Here is a 21,216-nt window from a genome sequence, read left to right as displayed (position 1 = left end):
AGCTGTCCTTGGAAGGGTGTGGGAAGAGCGGGAAAGGAGCACAGCAGGTTTGAAAAGCAAACTCTGGCACAGAGGAGCCGTTTAAACTGAAGCAACATGAGGCAGGCACGGTGCCTCTGCTGTGCATCACAGAGGGTGTGAGCCCCCAGATTTACTTAGGTTAGGAGCTGCTTCCTGGGAGTCTCAGGAGCTCTGGGGACTGGGTCTATCATCTCCTTGGTGGAATCACAGGGTTTATGTATCAACAACATGCACCTTTTAGCGAAACTGCATTAGTACGTCCTGGTCTGAAGAAAACCGAGCAGTTAAACAAACACACCCTGTGGGACTTGGGCAGATGCTTTTCCTTTCCACACCATGTACAGAAGTTTCATGTTGGTAGGAGGAATGTCCTGGTCTCCTGGGATTCAGGGAGGATCACAGCTACATTTCCTGTGGAAACTGTAGGTGTTCTTGCTCTGTTAGTGTCTTCTAAAACAAAAGTTGTTTGGGTAGAAAGTTTGCAATTACATAGATTGAAAGCAATCAGACGAAGTGCCAATTATAACAAATTGTAACAGAGTACTTGACTATAAAGATGTATTTTCAAATCAGTCTGACCACGTTCCCAACTCACTTGAAGGGTGCAGTATTGCAGAGAAAGGATTTTGTATCATCACACCAAGGGCTGGCTGCAGTTATGCCATTTTGAAAATCTCTCCACTGATAAACAGCTCCACTTGTTTTTAAAGTTCTGCTTACTTATGTCTTTGTGGAACTGGCCCAATATCTCCTAAGTATACTTTAAGTTATTTTTGTTATTTTCACCTCCCAGGAATTTTTTTTCGGGGCACATCTTTTGTTTCCACAGAAATAGCACGGAGTGCTTGTGTAGTCCCAGCGTTTTCCAGGGAGACCAAAGGCAGCTGTTATCTGCCATTCCATGCTCCTGTGCCTCTGCTGGAGGCACTACTGGACATAGTGTGCTGCAGGACAAATATCTTTTCTAAATTAAGCTCATAATCTCTCTGGTTTAGGTAGTATTATTTGGTAAATATTAACATGAATAACTCATCTGCAGCGATCATGTATGGCTGCTTCTGCTGCACTGTCTGCTGTAAATAAACTCTGAAAGGCCCTCCAGACAGTTTATAGTCTGGAGTTGTGCAAGTGTTGAGGAAAACACCTCAAAATGTGCTTCAAAGGAATCTACACCTTTTATTCTTAGCCCAAATACAACTGGAAGGGGGGATGTACAACATACTGCATTCCCAAACATCTAATTTTAACTTAAACATACAAGCCTTTGAATAACACAGATAGAAATTGATCCTTTGATGTGAAGTCAGGTAACTCCTGAATGGATCAAGATCATCTGTCTATGAATAGTTTGGATTTTAAAATATGTTGAAGTCATAGGTATGAGTCGCTTCCCAGTTTTTAATTAAAACACGACTTCTCAAGGTGTTTGAAGAAGTTTCTAAAAGAATAGGCCAAATCCTTACACATGCTATAACAGCTATTGTGATTAATTCAGAAACACATTCAGCTCCACATCTTCTGAATTCAGGAGTAGCCACAGGAGAAAAAAAGAATTGCATTTAAAAAAAATGTATAACTCTGCAACCTGAAGTCTCAAGTACTTATCTTTACATATTGTTTTATGCCATTGTCACCAGCACCACATATGAAGATATGGCTTACAGATGTTGTTCTAATTCATGTGAACTATTCTTACACCTGTGAGTATTCCTATGGGCTTCTCTATTAAGCCAAATCATAAGAAAAAGTCCCTATAAGACAAAACCATGACTCTGAATGTAGCACTACTATTGCAGCTTTACAGCCCATGATTACTTTCTCCAATGCAGTATTTGCCAGTTGTAGATCGACCACTGCGGATTAAAATAACCTTTTTGACAGCAATTCATCACAGTTCTAACTTAGGTAGACTTAACCTTTCCTTTACATACAAAGCTGCTCATTTTTAATCTAAAAAAAAATAAATCAGAGGGAGGGATTGAAAATTGTACTTGTTTTTGACTTTTTTTTTTTTTTGTAATCTGCAGTAAACTAAACACATGTCTCTGAAAGTGTCGGGCTGTTGATGAGACATCACCATTTTCTTACTTGGAGAAATCTAAACGTGAGTAGAGGCATCCTCTTCCGAAAGAGCTCGCAGATTTACCGCTTTGAAATCGTGGACTCTGACTTGGGTTTCTCCCTCTCCCACCCTGCACCCTGACAAATCATCCTTCCCTGCTGTGACTGATAATCCCAGCTGGCTGCACTGGCACCTACTGGCTGTGGGCCCTGATGAACTGCAGGCCCTGCTGCCGAGCTGAGCTCCCATCACTGCCAATGGAGCGTTCAACACCACAGTCCTGTCCCAGGCAGAGCTCCCTCCCGTTCCAGCTCTCTTCCCGACTATTTGGATCTCAGTTACCCCTATGAAGCAATTTCCTGCCTCTTCCAGGCTCATTTCTCAACTCCCAGGTAACAAATTTTCAACCTGATTACTCGGTTTAGTCCAGACTCTTCTAAGGCAGTTGCATAATCTGAGCCTCTCCGCTGCAGCTGTTGTTGAACGAAAGTTATTTATAAACTGTAGACAAAATCCTTCGGTATTTACAAAAGCTACTATGCAAAATAGCAAGATATACTGCATCACACCAGGGTTATTGTTTTCACTGGGACCTCATTGTTTGTTCAGTCTTCACTGTGAGAAACCCCCAGCTGCATTTTGGATTTGACGGGGGAAAGAATGTAAAACTTCAAAGTTTTGATCACAAGTTTCCCGTTGCTAAATAAATGCCATCATTATTCTAATTAATAAAAATTCTTTCTTCTTAGAATTGAAATGGACTATGTGACCAGCAACATTAGGAATTTTATCAACATTTATCAACACTTTATCAACAACTGGGGGAAGAGATGCCACTGTAGTTGTGTACAATTAACCACTTTTGGTTGCCCATCATACTGTCAGAAAAAGGAAGAAACAGAAAGTTTTCAGAAAACAGTATTTGCAAGACTATTAGCTGACCTTTTTCACTGTTGCATGCACACACATCCAAATCAGGTGAAATTAAGTTGGCAATGCAATGAAAATTAATCTAATCTTTGCTCAGATTGCATTTGCTTTTACAGATATTGCATTAAGGAAAAAGGCTGGGACTCAGTATGGTATCCACCACTCCTCCACCAGTGGAGGCCCAATGGGATTCCAGGCTCTAGAATGTATTTTTTTGGATCTACCAAAGGTCACAGGGTTTGGAAAGACTCTTGAGCCATATGTGGTGGTCAGGGACCACCAGGTGGGCTGTGGAAAACTCAGAAGAAGAAGAAAATACTGACATGAACCCGAGCCTCTCTTGTGAGTTCTTCCTTTCAATGGTAAAATAAATGAACAGGGATCCAAATTAGAAATACATTACCCAAGTTTATTAGAAGATTAATCGTACAGTAAAAGACAGAGAATCTTGGATGAACTTCTCTGCAATTCCAGTTCTAGCATTCAGCAGAGGAAATAAAAACATAACACAGTAATGAAACACTAAGTTAGAATCACCCACCCATCAGCTGAGTAAAATACTCACTTTAAAAGTTCTTGAAAACAGAAACAGTAAAAGAGAAATGTACCCTGCTTGGGAGAGGTATGTTCTGATCATGAATATAAACTGAGAATCCTGCCTAGAACCAAGTTAAATTCTCAACATCTAAAAGAAGAGGAATTTGGCAGTTTTAAGGATATATATAAATAAGAGATATTTATTATAGGCCACCCAAGCATGATGTCCTGTGACAGCTGAGAAAAACAGAAAAAAAATTTCTTAGCCAAGAAAAGAAGGTGGAACTAAAACCATTTACAGGCTGGGGAAGAAAACATACAGAATACTGACAATTTATATTTTCAAACATGTAAAAACATAAATAAATATGTATATATATATTTGCTACACACATCCTTATCAGTAGCACGTTACAGAGCTATTGCAATTATCTCCACATCACACCAGGCATGATAAAACAATGACATTGAGGAACATATCACATGCTGTACTCACTCTGCTTGGGAAGAATAAACTCTGGATTCAAAACTACCTATGATCTCTAACATTAAATTTTCTTCAAAACCATTTGCCTTTCAGGATAGTTGAAAATGTTCATAGAGTTCCTCTAACATAATTTCCAAGAGCTTTTCAACATCTAAACTCCAGAAAGGCAGCCCCAGTCTGTGGCTTGACCCAAACACTCAAAAGAAGGGTGCAAAATAAACAAACCTCAACCAGACAGAAGGTGTGTATGAGAGGAAGACTAGCTTTGTAACTCATCTCACTGGCACTTTAATCAAATCCTATGTATGCTAAATTATCAATTTGAAGCTGGCACCTCTGTAAATAAGCTCTTCAAAAAGCATTAGAAACACAAAACCAAGGAATGATCAATAAACTTTATTTTGCTTGCTCTGGAGTCAACACAGAACAACTAACAAACTTGCATGCTTGAAGTGAAAGAATGAGAAGTTCCAGACTGCACCAGCCTCCTGCTTCCTCTGCACTGCCAGTTAGAGAGGAAGGAGGAAGCTGTTCCAACTTCCAGTGCTGGCCATAAGAGACAGGACCCTTCTGGAAGTGGAAGGAAAGAGTTTCATGTCTCACTAGATGCAAAACTCCTTTGCTCTTTCAAGAAAATTTTATTTCTAGCTTTTTTGCCTTCATTCCATTCCCTTAGAGGTGGACAGTCCTTAACATGGTGCTTAATATGTATGTGTTGTACAAGGAGGCCTGGGGGCAGTGAGCAGTAAAAGTAGCACTCAAGCAGTCAAAATTGTCTCCATAAATACACCTGAAGCCAAGCAAGGGGATTCATCACAAATAACATTTACTGTAAACTCAGCAGAGCTGACACAAGTCAAGCAAGAACAGAAAATGAAATATGGTGACAACAACCTCTAAGTTTCTTTTATACCAAGCCATCAATTCAGAAAAGCCTCAAGAGGCTCTGCAAACAAATGCAGGCTGGGCTGTTATATCCAGTCACACCACAATAAAAGAATGATCCTGATTTGGTGGCAGTACCTTGATTCAGACCCACCAATCACCAAAGAAGTTCAGGTTTTCTTTTTTTCTGGTAAAAAAACTTACTGGGCCAAAGATTCAAAGTAGCCATTGTCATTACCTAGTCTGAACCCACACATAACACAGACCATTAAATTACACCAAACTATTCTTGAATTAGTCTCAAATATTTTGTACATCAAGCACAAAAGAAGTGTTAGCACACAGGAACCATCCCTGTTGGATTCCCATTTTTGGTGAACAATAACAAGATTCAATACCATAGTTTTCAGGCCAAGGACAACTCATGGCAATTGAGAAATTTTTGACAGCTTTATCATCTCTCTGCCATTTGACAAATATGGAAACTGAAAATTAGGCACAGAGAAATTAAACTGTAATTAAAACAAAGCAAATTTATATGCACTTATGAAAGTCTGGAAAGTGGGATCTAAATGAGATTTCTGTGCCCAGGATTGCTGCCTGGGCCTTCCCCTTACCCAACCCAGTACAGAGTCAACATAAAATAAAGAATTTCCAAGTCTCGGCACCGTTATTTCTTTTACAGGGGAAAGCTACTGCTTATTTTTATTTACATTAATTTGTTTTGTATTCTTGTAGAGGAACAGCACAGTGATGGGAAAGCGAAAGGTATATTTTTTTATAGAAGAAACTACCGAAGTTACAGGAAGGAAATGTTCTGTTCCACAGAAGGCTCCACATGCCTGTCTAACCCAGCCATATTTCTGAGGTTAAATGATGCAAAGATAAAAAGCTGACTTTGTGAAACAAAGGTAAATAGCAACCCAGATGCTCTCGTTCATATTCTGAAGTTATTGCCATTGTGAATGTGACCAGCACATTTCACAGCTGGTGAATTCCCACCAATCATAAATTAGGGTAGTAAGAGAGGACCAAGTACAGTCCTATAAACCTTTGCAAGGGTTTGCTTTATTTATATTCCAGTTGGGGATCCTACCAATGCTCTAAAGTTTATAGAGTATTGGAATCCAGTAGAATCCAGTCCTCAGATAATTTATTTTATATTTCTCATGGCATGGATTATTATAACTATGTATTTGCAGTGCTCCACAGGTCCACATACAAGGTAAAGAACTATGATTTATTCTTTGTCCTTCTTCCAAGCAGAACTAGGTCCACCAGGTGCAAAAAACTGTGCAAGCTTCACAGAAAACAAGATTATGTCTCCAAGGAAGTGGAATAACCCTTCCTTTTTGAGAGGTTTCATTTAGCCCTCTTGGCTCTCACACAAAAGCAAAGTAATTAAAATAATAATAATAATAATCATAATAAAAATCATGGAAAAAATTCCTAAGGTCACTGAGTTTGGTTCTGAGGGCACAACCAACTAAACACAACAGCTAAACCCTAAATTAATAAACAGGTTCCCTTCTAAAGGAGCTTGTCCTTCTAGGTGAGATGTACTGATGACACACAAGAGGGAGAACCTTGTAATTTTGCCCTGAAAACATTATTCCCTATCACCTATTTTGTGTTCTAAGTAATATGCAACACCCACAACTTTCCATAATCCAGCATTTGCACTTACCGTACGTTCACTTCATAGAATTTTTTTTTCTAGGTAAGGTTATATTTAATTACGTTAAACTGCATTGAAAATATTTGTGACATCTGTCAAATTAATTTTAAAAAATTCATTAGGGTCAGTGTAACTGCAATAAATACAAAATTAATAGCAAGGGATTTCTTTTAAGGTTACATAAAAAATAACATTTGGGATCTGTCTGAATCTGACAAAATCCAGGGAACCAGCTAGAGCCACAATTTTTCCTTGAATTCTTTGTGCCTACATAAAAAAGGTGCCAAACAATCCATATTTTTTATCCACAGTGCTCCATGTGCTGGACTAGAGAAAGCAGTCTCAGAATTAAACTTGGGATTTAGGCAGTTCAGCTTGACTTGGCTTCCAGCTCTCCTTCTTACTATTTTGATCCATTTTTGTAAATTCTGGGAAACTACATTTAGTTCTTCCCACAGCTGTTTTGAGGAAGAGTTGGCATCCACTGATGGTGTAAAATGCTCTGATCCTTCTGCATGGAAGGTGATATATCCTGGCAAAACACTTTTGCTCTCTGTACTGCTGGCAGTGCCCACAGGGGCATGGCCAAAACAAGGTTTTAAATACAACCACCACTTCCCTGACTTCACTCCTTCTTTCCCTTTCTGCATTCCCTGTTTTCCCCTCATGACACCATGTCTTAGAAATACACCTTCTCTTGGTTCAGAGAAAAGAACGTGACAAAATTTGGACCTCTGCACTGCAACAACTGGGATCGCTGGAGAATGGTATTTTCCCTTCTGTGTGTTCAGCTCAAAGTACAAAAATCCAGAGGCAAATTAAATCACATTAAATCCAGGATAGTTTTGAAATGTGTCAAGTAAATTACTTAATCTAAAAAAAAAAGCTCAAATGCAGAGTTTTAATTTGGAATGTATGTGACAAATACTGCTCAGAGCTCAGTATTTTGAAAACAACACAGCAGTGGCTTCAAGGATATATGGCTGAATTCTGCAACTTTTAGCTAAATTGAAAACAGGCAGACAGGTAAAATCCTCTTTACATCTGAGTCTTTTCCCAATCACACAGAAGAAGCCATTCTCACAAGCCTTTTAAGTGCATCTTAAAATTGCATTTTTGTTACTTAGATCTGAGTGACAAGAAAGATGAATCACGTCTCTGAATTTATTCAGCATTGCTAATTAAACTCATTCCTTGAGGCCTGGGAAGCACTAAACCACTGAAGTGTAACAGTGAAAATTAGTGATTTGAATAGAAGAATCATGAACTTTGGAAAAGAAAACATTACCCATCGGTGGAGCTCACAAAATAGCCCCTTACAGAAACTAAATAAGATTAATGAAGGCAAAGTCAAGAAAAACAACAGCTTTAAAAAGTCCTCATGTCTTATTTTTTTAAAGAGCACATAAAATAGACTCAGTGCCACTAAAAAACCTTTAACATATACATTTAACACAGCAAATAGGGAAGCAAGTTTTATAGGCCTCACCTTACTGTATTGCACAGAAAAAAAATTCTTCAGCAACAACTATTTTAAAAGCAACTAATGAGAAAATAATCCTCAAGTACTTCCAAGTGTTTGGGTCCAAATTCTGTCCCTTCACATTTTGTCACGTTTCAGTTAAAACTGTTAACCAAGGTGTTTCAGTGGTACCAGCAGTGTTTACTCTGAGGGAAAGAACATCCTTCCTGATTTCCTGCTAAGAGCCTGGAGATTGGTACTCCCAGAATGCATCCCTTGGGGGCTCAGCTCCTCCACTTCGCAACAAACAAAGCACAGATGTGACCATAAAAACAGCATCACCTGTCAGAGTAATGTGGCTACTGCATCTGGAAATCCATGCTAAAGACAGCCAAGAGGAAGCCTTCAAAGTCAAAAGTCCCTGGTGAAAGGCTGGATTTAATTCAAGGGTTATTTTCCTGGTAGGAAATCACTGAGGCCACAAGATGATGCCAGTTGTAAGCACATCTGACCAGGGCTTCTGGCAGTGGCAGTTAAGCTTGGATCTCCAGGGATCCCTGTGGACCAGGGAACCACACAACAGGAGCTGTCACAGATCCCTCTCCCAGATTGCCAGGACTCCCTGCCTGCCCTGTACAAATCCAAATCTGGCACTTGCCTCTGGCACTTGTGGCCTGACCTTCCAGGGCAATAACTTTCTAGGGCAACACTGGAATTCCAAAACAGCCCAGCTCCTCCCATAAGTTGGCCATGGGAGACTGTGATTACTTAGTGCAGTGCCATGCTGTGACCCCTGGTGTCACTTCCAAATCATGCTGGAACAGTCATGCAGATGTAAATCCCACAGATGTCAAAAGGCAGTTACGAGAAAACCTGAATCATCACTGGCGAGTCTGGAATTGAACCACCATAACTGCAAGAGTGGGGTTAGTCAAGCCCTCTGCTTCATTAAATAATTAATAGAGAAATGTGTACACAAATAACAGTAGCACAGACATCTAATAAAACACCCATTCCAGGACTTTATAACTTGCCTGTAAACACGTGCTTCAACGAAGATGGGATATAAAATCCCAGTCTTCCATTGCGTCCCTTTTAAAAAAAGGAAGGAAAATAACTACGTGAGTTTTTAGAGTAATAAACAGATGTCCTAAGTGATTTCATCCTAAATTGCCTGGGTTATTCTGGTTTTTTATAATGCTATATTGAGGCTACAATGCTCTGAGAACCAGTCCATCTAGCAAGCACTTGCAGCTTGCCTAGTTCTAAGGGTAAAACACAGCAAACACAGCGCTTACAATGTACCTTTAGAGCAAAACTTTGCCAACAGCAGTTGGCCCAGGGTTGGGGATGGTTGTAGGTGTCACTCTCTCGGCCAAATTCATGTAATTTGTGATTGAGCCATGCTCTGATAAATTTTTTGATGCTTCTCACATGAGTTTCTGAGATCTGGAGACCTCAGTAACAGCAGAGCCTCCCTTCCATTGCCAGTGTTGGAGTCCAGCTGTTCTGCATATACAGGCATCTACCCTTTTCACTACAGCATATATGAATCTGTACACTCAGAAACCTATTACTTAGAAGCAATTCATCTCTAAGAGCAGAAGAAAAACCTCTTTAAAAAAAAAAAAAAAAAAAGATTAATCCAGCTTACCAACAGGGCTCAGCTTTCAGACGTAAAGTCACATTGATACATGAAACCACAATACAAACCCCGTCACCTTCGTGACAAGAATATTGTAGCAATAAAAGTGCACCAGCTCTTGAAATCCTGCACTGTTTGGTGACCTGCTCCAGCAAAGTTCTGCAGAGATCCATTACCTCTAGAGGCCACGGGCTGGACCAAGCAGCAAAACACAGAAATGTGATCTCTGTCAGCCTTCACACGACACTTACAAAACTAACACACGCCGCGACATAACTGATTACTTTTGCTCAGAGCCATCGGGTGACTGAACATGCACAGCCAGGTAATTGCTCTTTAAGCAGATAGTTTTCTTGGTGATTTGGAAAGCGGGAGACCAAATGTAAAGCTCCACCAATACACACCAGACAACTGACACAAAATCCAGCCAAATGCTAACAGGAGTAAAAACAACAAACCCAGCTATTTCTGTTAAGGCTCTCTTTGAGTGCAGAATTCTGAGCTGGTAAGAACATCCCTTCTCATGCTGTTCACATTCAAAGCTACTCACCAGTGCAAATTACCTCTGACCATGGTTATCCAGTGAAAAAATCTCACTTTCCAGAATCACACAGAGTCACAGAATATGCTGAGTTGGAAAGGACCCACAAGGATCATCGAGCCCAATCCTAATGCTAAGTTAATGTCAGGAATATGAGATTTAAAAGGAAAACATCAGTTGGAACTAAACTTCTGAAACTGTGCACTCTGCTTAGTAACCTTGCTAGGAACAATATCAAGTTTGGCAGCAGCAACAAGTAAGCAAAGCTTCCTTGAAGATGCTTCTGTAAGTGTCTGATTCTATGAGTCACATGGTTCCCTGAAGATATTTCTCATGCAAGAAGCACAACAAGATGTAGTAAACTTAAAAAAATTATAATAACATGAAGGGTACTGCCTATGCCTAAGTTATGGAAGCAAGATACAGCTCTTTAAAAAAATGAGATTTATCATAAAAATTGACAGAAAATAAAGGAAAAACATAATTATATATTACTTATTTGAAATACATAGCTTACGTAATTATGTACACTGTAACTTGAAAAAAAAAAGTTAAATTACAAAAACTCACAGTGCATTTAAATGGTTAAGAAGTTTCTGAAGTGTTCTTTTCCCCAAGAAAAGATATTCTCAGGTTGCAGCTCTCCTGAAAAAAATTGCTTTCCAGCATTTGAGTACTTTTAAAGAAAGTATTTCTAGCCCAGCAGCACATTAGTATGTCCTTGAGGACAGAGCAAGAGAAGCACATATCACGTATCACTGTGCTTTTAGAATTAAAGAGCAAGGGAGAATAACAATGGCAGTGTAACTCCTAGAGAGAGATGGATTCTTCAGCAATGGAAATCTGCCCTGTTTTAGAGATATCTCTGCTCTCTTGTGAGAGTTTCATACAATAGTAGCTCGTTGTACTTCTGGTACCTCAGAGAGGGGTATATCCTTCAAAACCTTTGCTTCAAGACAACTTATGGGACCTCTTGCACAAAGAGAGTCAGAGCCACAGACAAATGACTAGAAGTCTGAAAAGATTTCTTCTTGAGCAGAAACAGCCATGAAGAGGACCATTGTTGGCTAAGGGGGTATTCAGCAAAGGTATATTAAATAATGAAAGACACAGAGAAAACGGGCACTTGGTATTTAGTCTGTATCATAAATGACATCTAATGAAACTAAAGTGTAACAGCACATCACTAACTAGAGAAACCCCTGGCTTTACTAGGGCTGGAAGTGGAATTTAAAACACTGCAAAGACAAGCTTCCCACTCCTTTTGGAATGGATATTTCTCAATACTCCTCACAGAACATCTTTCACTCTTTAATAAAATTGTAATTGAAAACACTATAAAAATGGTGTGATTCAATGGATCAGCTACAGAGCTCTTACCATTGCGATTTGCTAATCAATGACAGATTATAAAAACATTCAATGTTTTATTGGAGAGGGAAATTATGTTTACATTCTGTGGCATGTCAAACAGTGGCTGTAAAGAGACAAGGAAGAACCTTTCCACTCTTTTTTTTCCCTGCCTTCCTTGGACAACTTGTTCTGACAGGCTGCTTTGGAGCTCCATCTGTCATCCTCCAAACCATCCCCCAAAGCCACGCTCAGATGCAGCATACCAAACTACATGACACATTATGACACACTCCTATGTGACCATCCTAACACACTTGCAAAAGTGCATTCATTTACAGAACACATTAATAAAGTTTTCTTCAGAGAAAACTTCTTCAAATTTAAGATTACACACGCTGTTTACAGTGTAGACGGTCACCAGAATGGAATTTAACTATCTTAGCCATTTGAAAAATATTGTTATATCTTGGGCTTTTAATAAGGTTTCCACAGATTTTATATGGGTCAAAGGGAGGGAAAGTGCTCCTAAGATACTTTTAAGATAACACTTCCATTTCCCTTAGAATGGAAACTGCCTTTCTCACACCTAAAGCTGCCGAGTTCTTGATCTGCTTTTCCTCAGGTAGAGAATCCATTAAGCTGATGAAAAACTTCTCAAAAAGGGTTATGAGCTCTTTACACTTTATGCACATGGCCTCAGCTTCTTCCAGCTACTTTGAATGTTTTTGATGTGTGAATCAGCCATGGGCTGCAAGAACCACAGAGAACTGTACTGAGATGTGAAGGCAAAGCACACTGAACTCCATGACTCGGTTTGTGGATTTGGGGGCATTATTTTTGTATCTGAGGGAGCTGTTACAGAATTCCGTGAATTTTTTCAGGATGCTTTGAGGAGCACATGGAACAAAAGCTCTCAGATTTCCTGTAAGTACCATTCTTCTGAGATTCATTTTAAGAAAATTTAAAACCCAGAACCTCCTATCTTGCCTGCTCTAACAGCAACATTTTCTCTAAAGTCCTCACCAGACAAACAGGATATTTTGTTTACCTTTCAGTCTAATCAGACGAGACAGATTTCGTTTCGGGAAGATGTTTGGTTTGTAATGTAAAGTGCTCATTGAAAAACGTTTATGTTTTCTCTGTATGTAAGGTTTTCCAGAGTCTTTGGTGGTGGCATGAGCTGTATTTCACAGCAGGCTGTGAAATGACTGTGTGAGACCCTGTCACCACCATAAGGCTGCAGGAGAGCAGTGCCAGCCATGGTGCAGCAAGGTTTGTGACCTGACAGTGCTGACTCCGCATCAAACACTCTGTGTGTGACTTGGCAAAAGGTTCTTCCCAAAAGAATTACATTAATTACAACTAAATTCCATTATTTACAACTAAACTCCATTCTTTTAATGCTTTTGTCTTTTTTTTTTTCCCCCTAGGAGGGACTAGAGGAGGAGGTTGATAGGGATAATATATGATGCATTATTTGACTAAAAGTCTAACTTCTCAGTTAATAAGGAAGCACAGAACATTCCTTCACTTCGCAGTTTCATCACCGAATCAAAAATACATAAAAAAAGATAATTCCTAAATAAGCTTTAAAAAAAAGTAAAATTCCTAAAAAAACTGTGCAAGAATGACAGGGTTTTTTCCAAAATGAACTCCTCAGCAAATGGAGCAAAATGCCCCTCTTTAAAACCCAAGCACCAAGTTCTTTCTCAGAAGTTCAGATCCACTTCCCCATACAGTCTTCTTCTTATGAGACTGATACTTAATAAATCGTATTAATTTGTTTGTCTCTGTTTTCACTGGAGACCCAGAAAGGCCAAGCTCATTTTCTCTGTGCAAACCCAAGGGGAGACCACACCATTTACCAGAACAGAAATCACTTTTCCCTATTCCAGTGCAGCAGGCTGGTTGTTGTATTGGTTGTCATTATCAGATGAGAAATAAAGTAGGTTTTCATATTATTCCTGCTCCAAACCCAGTAGTTCTACAATATCTGAAGCATAAATATACAATACTGTTTTCAAGTGTCTTAAATTGTCCAGTTTTGGTCAAGGAGTTTGGTGACTCCCAGAGGAAGCCTGGCAATGGTAAGGAAAGATCAGAAGGATAATGAAAAATCTGTAATTAATATGATGTTTTGTAGAGTGTGTGACAGAAATCACACAAAAATCATTCCACAAAAATGCTAAAAACCTTTGAGAAATAAGAAAGTCACTTAGATGCAGTTTTAGTTTAAATGTGAACTTGTATATGATAGATGTGATTTTATACATATCTATATATAACCCAGAAAATCTGTAGACAGTGTACAGAAATGATAACGATCACTGGATAAAAAACACTATAGATTAATGAAAAAATCTGAACAAATCCTGAACTGCCCAGGGAAGGGTACACAGTTCTGACAGATCCCTTAGTACAAATGGTGGGAGTAAAACATATCCACATGATAATCACATCCTTCCCAAAATTGAAAACGTATGTGAAAGTCATGGTGGTCTTGCAAAAATATAAACTCATAAACGATTTTTTGATTTGGTGTCATCATTCATTTCTTTCATTTGAGAAATCAGTTTTAGTAGGCCATACAAAGATTGATGGCTTTTTCATAAAAGGATATTTTATGAAATAGTGAAATGTAGCATATTTCTACCTGATAAATGCAGAGACCTGTAAACTTTGAACCCACATTGGCCTTTGTTGCTCATGACCCTGTTTAAGTGATTTATTTTCTTTTAACAACTACAGTCTGCAGGAGGTAGAATATACTGTGTAGATCTTGAATTCTGTTGAAAATTGAACACTTTAAACAGAATGGCTGACATTAGAAGACCTGTTACAGAAAAGTCATATTATCTTCATTTCAGTATCCCTTTTAGGAGCAATATTTATGGTTGGAGAAAACGCATAATTTGTAAAAGCAACTTGGTAGGCTGCTGCAGAGCAATGGAGGAGTTGGCATCCTTGGCCCCACATCAGGGTGTCTAGTGGACTGCATAAGAGCTAGAGCCTCTGGAAACCTGGCATGTGTAAAAGCATAAAATCAGAAAACTTGCCTGTTGCCCAGAAGAACGTCTTGAGGGAGCTGAACAATCCTCCACCCTTGTGAAACATTCGGATTTCAAAGATTTAGCAAATTCCAAGGAAATAATACTCTGCTAGAATTTTTCTGCCAGGCTCTCAATACAATGGCAGATTTATCTTTGACTAAAGAGAATTCAGTTTCTCTTTTTGCCCTCCCTTTGCTGCTTTTTATCTGTATTTTGTTACCGTGCAACAAAATCAAACAGCACCATAAGCATATTTCCTACCCTTTGGTGTGAATGTCACCATGGCACTTAAGCAGATCTGTCTTCTTCTACACGTAGGGAGAAACCACCTCAAATCCAAAATATTTTTCCATATAGTCCCACTGTGTTTCACAACAGTGGGGGCTGATGTCAGGTAGTTTCCCCAGTAGCAGCACGTCACAATACTGCTCTAACAATCTTCATCAGATGACAGGCCTGCAAAACCTTAGCAGGCTTTTAATGTGTATCTCAGCATTATCACATAGTGCCCGAGGCTCCATCTTACACAATTAAAGGGATATGATCAGAGAAATGAATAATGCTTTTTAAAAATTCTGTTTTGAAGTTGCTCATTCATGAAACAAGTTTCTCATGTTAAGCAGATTCCGTGTTTATGAAACATCTCATGAATATATGGCGCTTTAATAAAAACAATAAATGTTTAAAGCTCCCCTACTTTTTCTCTGCTCTTCATTATTAGAAATAAATCTTATGAAACAGATAAAAGTATTACAATTAATCCCTCCTGAATGGAGACAGTATGTACTATTATTTTCAATATGAGAGAAACTGGCTTTGACTAGAGTGGCAACAACTGGTAAACCGATTTTATAGTTTTGATTTATTGAATATTAGGAAATAGACTTTTTTAATAATAACTCCACTTAAGTATTCATTAAAATGGAATTAGTACACAGAGGGCCAGATTCTGATATCCATATTCTTGTCAGACAGCATTTTATTACAGAAAAGTCTCGCTGACATCAGTGGGATTACTTGTAAAAGACCATTCAGCATGAGTGAGAACACAGAACTAGACCCTAACAGGGTACAGATGACTACAGAGGTTTTTGGTTCTCCTCCCTGACCCCCAGGTGCCCCACACACCCTTTGAGAATGGCTGGACCAGTATGGAATTGTGTGCCTGAGGCACCTCATCTCCACTGGTCTCCCAAAAACCTGACTCACCTTGTCCCTGTCCCAGGTACAAGGGACATGAAATATATTTCCTCATCCTCACAAGGGAAATAATTCCCAAGTGCTGATTATTTTGCTTTAGACCTTATGCTAAAGATACTGATCTTCATAGGTCTTTCAGTCTGAGTAAGCTTGACCTGAAGAATGCAGAGCACATGTTGCCATAAAAAAGCACTATGAAGATGAATTTTAATTTATGAGAAAAGTCTCTCAGAGGGGAAAAAAATAGGGGGCTATTAAGGGATCATGGCTGCATATCCATTTCTCTAAATTACACAGCAGAAGAGAAGGCCATCTTGTGTTTTTGTTTTGTACACTCCTGATTTAAACATGCAAATAAGCAAATTCCAGTAACCTCTTGTGATGGCACCGGGTAAAGAGAACTGGCTTAGTTATAAATGCTATTGATAGTTAGAAAAAGAATATGGATTTTTTCCACACATAACCTAAAATATCTCTCAAACTCTAGCACCTGTACTATGTTTCTTTATTCAGTTATCTCTCTAACAGGGGAGGAGGCTGAGAAATTTGACCTTTATGCATAAAGAAATGACGGATGAGCAAATAGTGAATGCCCTAACTTATCTTTCATTCAAAATTATTTGGCAAATTATTTTGAAAAATAATCTTTAGCATATATGCTGTAACTTCACATTTTCATGACATACCTGGAATATGCTTCTACTCCTTGACTGGATGAACATAGTTGGAATCCAGTCCTGACAGCAAACACTTCACAGTCTATTCAGTGTACATTGAACCTTTCCTTCTCTAAAGGGCTGCTGTTTCTGCAGAATCCCTTAGCAGAAAACTCATTTGCTGATAGAAAAACAAGTATGGTCAAAACCAATTTGTTTGATACTCTTTTAAAATATAAAAAAGTCTAATTTTTGGTTTATTGTAATATAATATAACGTGTTATAGCATAATACAACATAGTATAATCAGGAAATACAGTACTTACTATTTTTTAACTTTGGTTTAAAAACTGTCCAACACTAAAGGTTTCTATTGTATAGTTCTCAAAGGTCAGACTTGAAAGCTTAAACTTCAGGTTCTACTGAGATAAAGGCACTGTGCTTTGCAAAGTTATGCCATTATCCCTGGTTATAATCTTCACTGACTTCAGAAATAATTGCTTTCCTTAAACAAAAAGGAAGTCTGATTCTAATTTGCTATCTAGATCTACATTCTTATATTCTTTTTATAGATTTTTGAACAAGTTATCACTGGAATCTTCCTTCACTCAAACGTAAGTGAAAGTTTTATCTTACCTCAGATATCACAAAAATAATTTATGACTAAGGAAACAAAACCTTTTGTCTCACAATATATTTCTTTGCGACAGCTGTGGTATTTCACTGAAAGCACAAAAGCTGTGATGGTCTGGACTGCAATCAACCATTTTTAATAGGAAATTTTTACAGACTTTTAATAAGATCTCCTAACATAATTTATGGGGAGAGGTTTTGAAGTGAAGAGGCATTGTTTGGCAAAGTGTTCTTCCTCTAATCTCAGGAAATTTAAATAATTGAGTGCTCATTTCCTCTAAACTTAGGATTTCTCCTTAAAAATGGTTAAGAAAAACACCTGCTACACTAGCAGCAAAATAAGCGTATCAAGAGTCAAAAAAAAAAATATATTGCTAAATAGTTTTCAAAGGCAAAACTCCATGTCAGAACCCAATATTATTAATAATAATGCAATATTGAAGTTTGCTTCTTCAACTCAGAAATTTTACTACATATTTTGAATGAAGAGAGCATGTTGGTCAGGATGAGTGCAGGGGTTTTTTAACTCTACAGTTAGGGGAACTGGAGTAAGTGGACAAAAGTAGAGAATTTACAAATTACAAGAAAATCAGATATAAACCCAAAAGTTACTATACTTACAGAAGTTATCCAGAGTTCCTCTGACTATGGAACTTGGCTGGAAGAAGAAGGACAACAAGCTTCCCCTGAGATCTCTGATATGTCTTGCAAGAAGAGGCTAAAAGGGTATTTTAGCAGTTTCCCTTTAGCCCCAGAGAGATCTAGGGAAAAACCAGAAACATAAGTAAGAAGCACATTTCTATGCATTGATAAAGCTAATCAAAGCTCCTAAATATGAAACAGATTTAGTTTGGCTGAGTGGGAATTTGGACAAAGTTTTGAATTATTTTTTACCTTTTCTGAGTAAACTCATAGGCCATAATTCTGACTTTAGCTAACAGCTGACTTAACTGTGCTCCCCCCCGTCTAGATTGGCTAGAAAAACTCTCCCAAAGGAGGAAAAAAGAGAGGGAAAACCTCTGAAGGAAGGAGGCATGAACAGCCCAGGCACAGTCGCGGTACCCGGGATTCCTTCGGGTCACTGCGTGCCCAAGACCTCCAGAGGGCACTCAGCACAAAACGGATTGCGCTGAGGAAAGGGGGCTGCAATTCCACTTATCCTTACACAGCTTCCCAGAGAGACAACTCAGCTCTCAGCCCTGCCTACAGAGAGAAAACTGTAAGGAAAAAAAAATCCGAAGAGGAAAAATTATGCCATCGTAGAGCCTGGATTTCTTTTCTGTGCTGGAGATCTGTTTCATCGATGCTTTTAACAAAAGAGGCTCAGTTTCTTGAGTCAGCCTTCAACCCTTTCTTTTCAAAAGCTGTCTGCTGATTTCAAAGAGCCTCCATTAAAAATGCTTTTAAAGATGTGTCACCTGAAGGACTTTGTTTTTGATTCGGTCACCACGTTCAAAGCACGCAGGGTGGAATATCACTTCTTTAGGCTCCCTCTCTCTCTGGTTTGCCTACAGAAACGAAACCAAACAATTTACAGTGGGTGCCAGCCAAAATTCATCTTTTGCCTTCAGCAGTTAAGTCCTGTCTGGGTTTTAAGACTTTCTCCATGTGTTTACAGACGCACACAGACAAACACACATTAGCCAGTTGTGGTGACCTCCTTCGGGTTCCTGCTCCGGGGTGTCCCCGAGGTGCTGCTCCTGCCCCTCCCTGCAGCCCTGCCTGCCCCGGGGCTCCCCATCCCGGGAGCACTGGGAGCACCAGTCCCGGCAGCCTCCGCAGGGACCTCTGGCTCCCTCGGCAGCGCTTTAACCCCATCCACGCCCCGTTCCAGAACTGGCTTCACGAACTGCAGACAGGACTATAAACAACTGCCTCGTTTCCACAGAAATGTCATAATTCCAATAAAACTGAAACCCATTCCCCCACTACATCCTCTTTCCATCGGTAGTTACACAAAACACATACTGCCCCCTTTATATTCAAAGTGGCCTTCCTGATGCACAAGTTCAAACCCCAGCTATCATCTATCATCTTAATTCTTCTGGGACAAATAAAGTATCATGCAACAGACCATATGTGGATATTTCAGCAGAGCTCTTTAGAGTCATGTCCTGTCTACCCAGTGTGATCAATGGTTATTTTATTTTTGTACATTCAGAATAATACATGACAAACCTCCGCCTGGGTACACTACCTAAACACAAAAGAGGCACTGGGGTTGGGAGGTCCCCGTGTGACTTGGGACATTTATATGCCCTGGGGTGTCTGAGGCATCTGCAGAGGAATCTCAGACACAGTATGGGATCTCTAGGAGATTCATGGCAGCTTGAAGGCATGTAGGCACATTCCAGAACGCAAACTGGCATTAGGAATGTACTTCAGCACCTGAAATGTCTCCTAAAGATGTGTACAAATAAATTATATAACGTATCCCTATCCCCCCTGGGGTGCTGGATCCCAAATCACCTTTATTCTCACAGGACCATGTTAAACAGTACTAGATGAAAGTCATCTGCACTTTAAAACTGCTCAAGCTCTCATTCTCTGAAAATCAGATCCCCTTCCAGATCAGATAAAGATGAGACCTATCTCTACACCTATCTATAACTTCCAGGATGCTGACCTGTGAAATACAAAATACTTGTAAGTCTATCAATCAGACAGTATTAAAATATTCTGTTTTCAACCACTCTTAGTAAAGATAATTAATCAGTTACAGTAAGGATAATATTTTTAAAATACTGCCTGAAGTAGAATAAATTAATTAGGCAGGATTTGGATGATAGAAAAATTGTAAGTTGAACTATTATTCAAAAGTCACACAACAACGTAGATGATAAAAAATAATTTGAGCCATGACATTTAATAAAGGCAGCATGGGCCTTTTTAAGGTTCAGTGTGCTCAGTGCTGCAGAAACTCAGAAGCAGGCGTTACCCCTGCTCTGGTATTAGACTCAATAAAGAAGTTTAGTCACTATTTGGTCAGGTTTATATTAAAAGAAGAAAGAGGTTTTGCACAGCTGTCTTACTAACTTAGGAAACATAGGAAGCTTTTAAAAGACACTTTTATCTCTGCAAACTATGGTGGATGTAATGATAATAAGGTGATGGGACTAAAAATTAATTCAGCCTTTGTTGATAAAAGGTTGAAACTGCTAGTGCTTTCAGTATCTTCTACATATTTTATAGAAAACCAGTATTAGAAACATTCCCCCAAATGTCTGATGATCCAAAACAAAGACAGGCTATGGATAGAATCACACTCTGTGTGTCAGCGTTGATACAAAAGTGAAAAGGTCAGAGTGCAGAGCCAAGAGATGCAAAGGCTGTCCTTTGCATATTCCCCCCAACCTCAGTGTGGCTTTTATATCCCTCAGAGTAGGGATTTTATATCCCTACAAATTGCCCATCAACTCCACAGCAGAATTAATTCTTTTCAGCTTTTGCAGAAGGGGTGGAACTCCCGCCCACCAGCCAGTGGGATGAAGATTTTCATAGGGAATTTCCAGGACCACAAAAATACTTTTCAAGCACAGCAGTGGAATCCTTTTAAATACATACCTTGTTTTCATTATCAGTGGCTAGTTCTTTCTAGTTACCTTCTAATATATTGGCAAACCTCTCTGAAAAGTCCAAGGCTGTCATTGATACTCGATGAGTGTCTGAAGTTCTAAATACAAACCACTGAGAACACCAAGTATTGTGCTTAAGGCCCCTTTTTAGTTGTGTTTCCATATTTATATCTCAAATCTCACTGGTAAAACTGGGACTGAGTGTTTCACTGACAGCAGAGCAATCTCTATTTGCTAAACAGAGGCACTGAGAGGTGTGACCAACAACCTGGAAGGAGGTGGCAGTGAGGTGGATGTCTGCCTCTTCTCCCAGGTAACAAGGGGCAGGACAAGAGGAATCAGCCTCAAGCTGCACCAGGGCAGGTTTAGATTGGATATTAGGAAACACTTCTTCACTGAAAGGGCGGTTAGGTACTGGAATGGGAAGTGGTGGAGTAACCATCACTGGAAATGTCCCAAAAAACACCTGCATGTGGCGCCTGGGGACACGGTTCAGCGGTA

General features: G+C 39.2%; 1 long non-coding RNA gene across 1 annotated transcript in view; it reads right to left on the bottom strand.

The window, feature by feature from the left end:
• The window catches only part of LOC113956581, a 48,192-nt gene extending 29,542 nt beyond the window's left edge, over positions 1-18,650 (bottom strand). Inside the window, exons 1-2 of the long non-coding RNA XR_003530887.1 lie at positions 18,559-18,650; positions 17,762-17,901 (exon numbers count right to left, since the gene is read on the bottom strand). This is a non-coding gene — a long non-coding RNA (uncharacterized LOC113956581). The remainder of the gene's footprint in view (positions 1-17,761; positions 17,902-18,558) is intronic.
• Between the last annotated feature and the right edge of the window lie 2,566 nt (positions 18,651-21,216).

The sequence above is a fragment of the Corapipo altera genome, unplaced genomic scaffold (genome assembly GCF_003945725.1).
Source record: "Corapipo altera isolate COAL_440 unplaced genomic scaffold, ASM394572v1 100, whole genome shotgun sequence".
In the NCBI taxonomy this organism is placed as follows: domain Eukaryota; kingdom Metazoa; phylum Chordata; class Aves; order Passeriformes; family Pipridae; genus Corapipo; species Corapipo altera.
The sequence above is the reverse complement of the archived record's forward strand: the minus strand, read 5'-3'. Positions and strand labels throughout refer to the sequence as shown.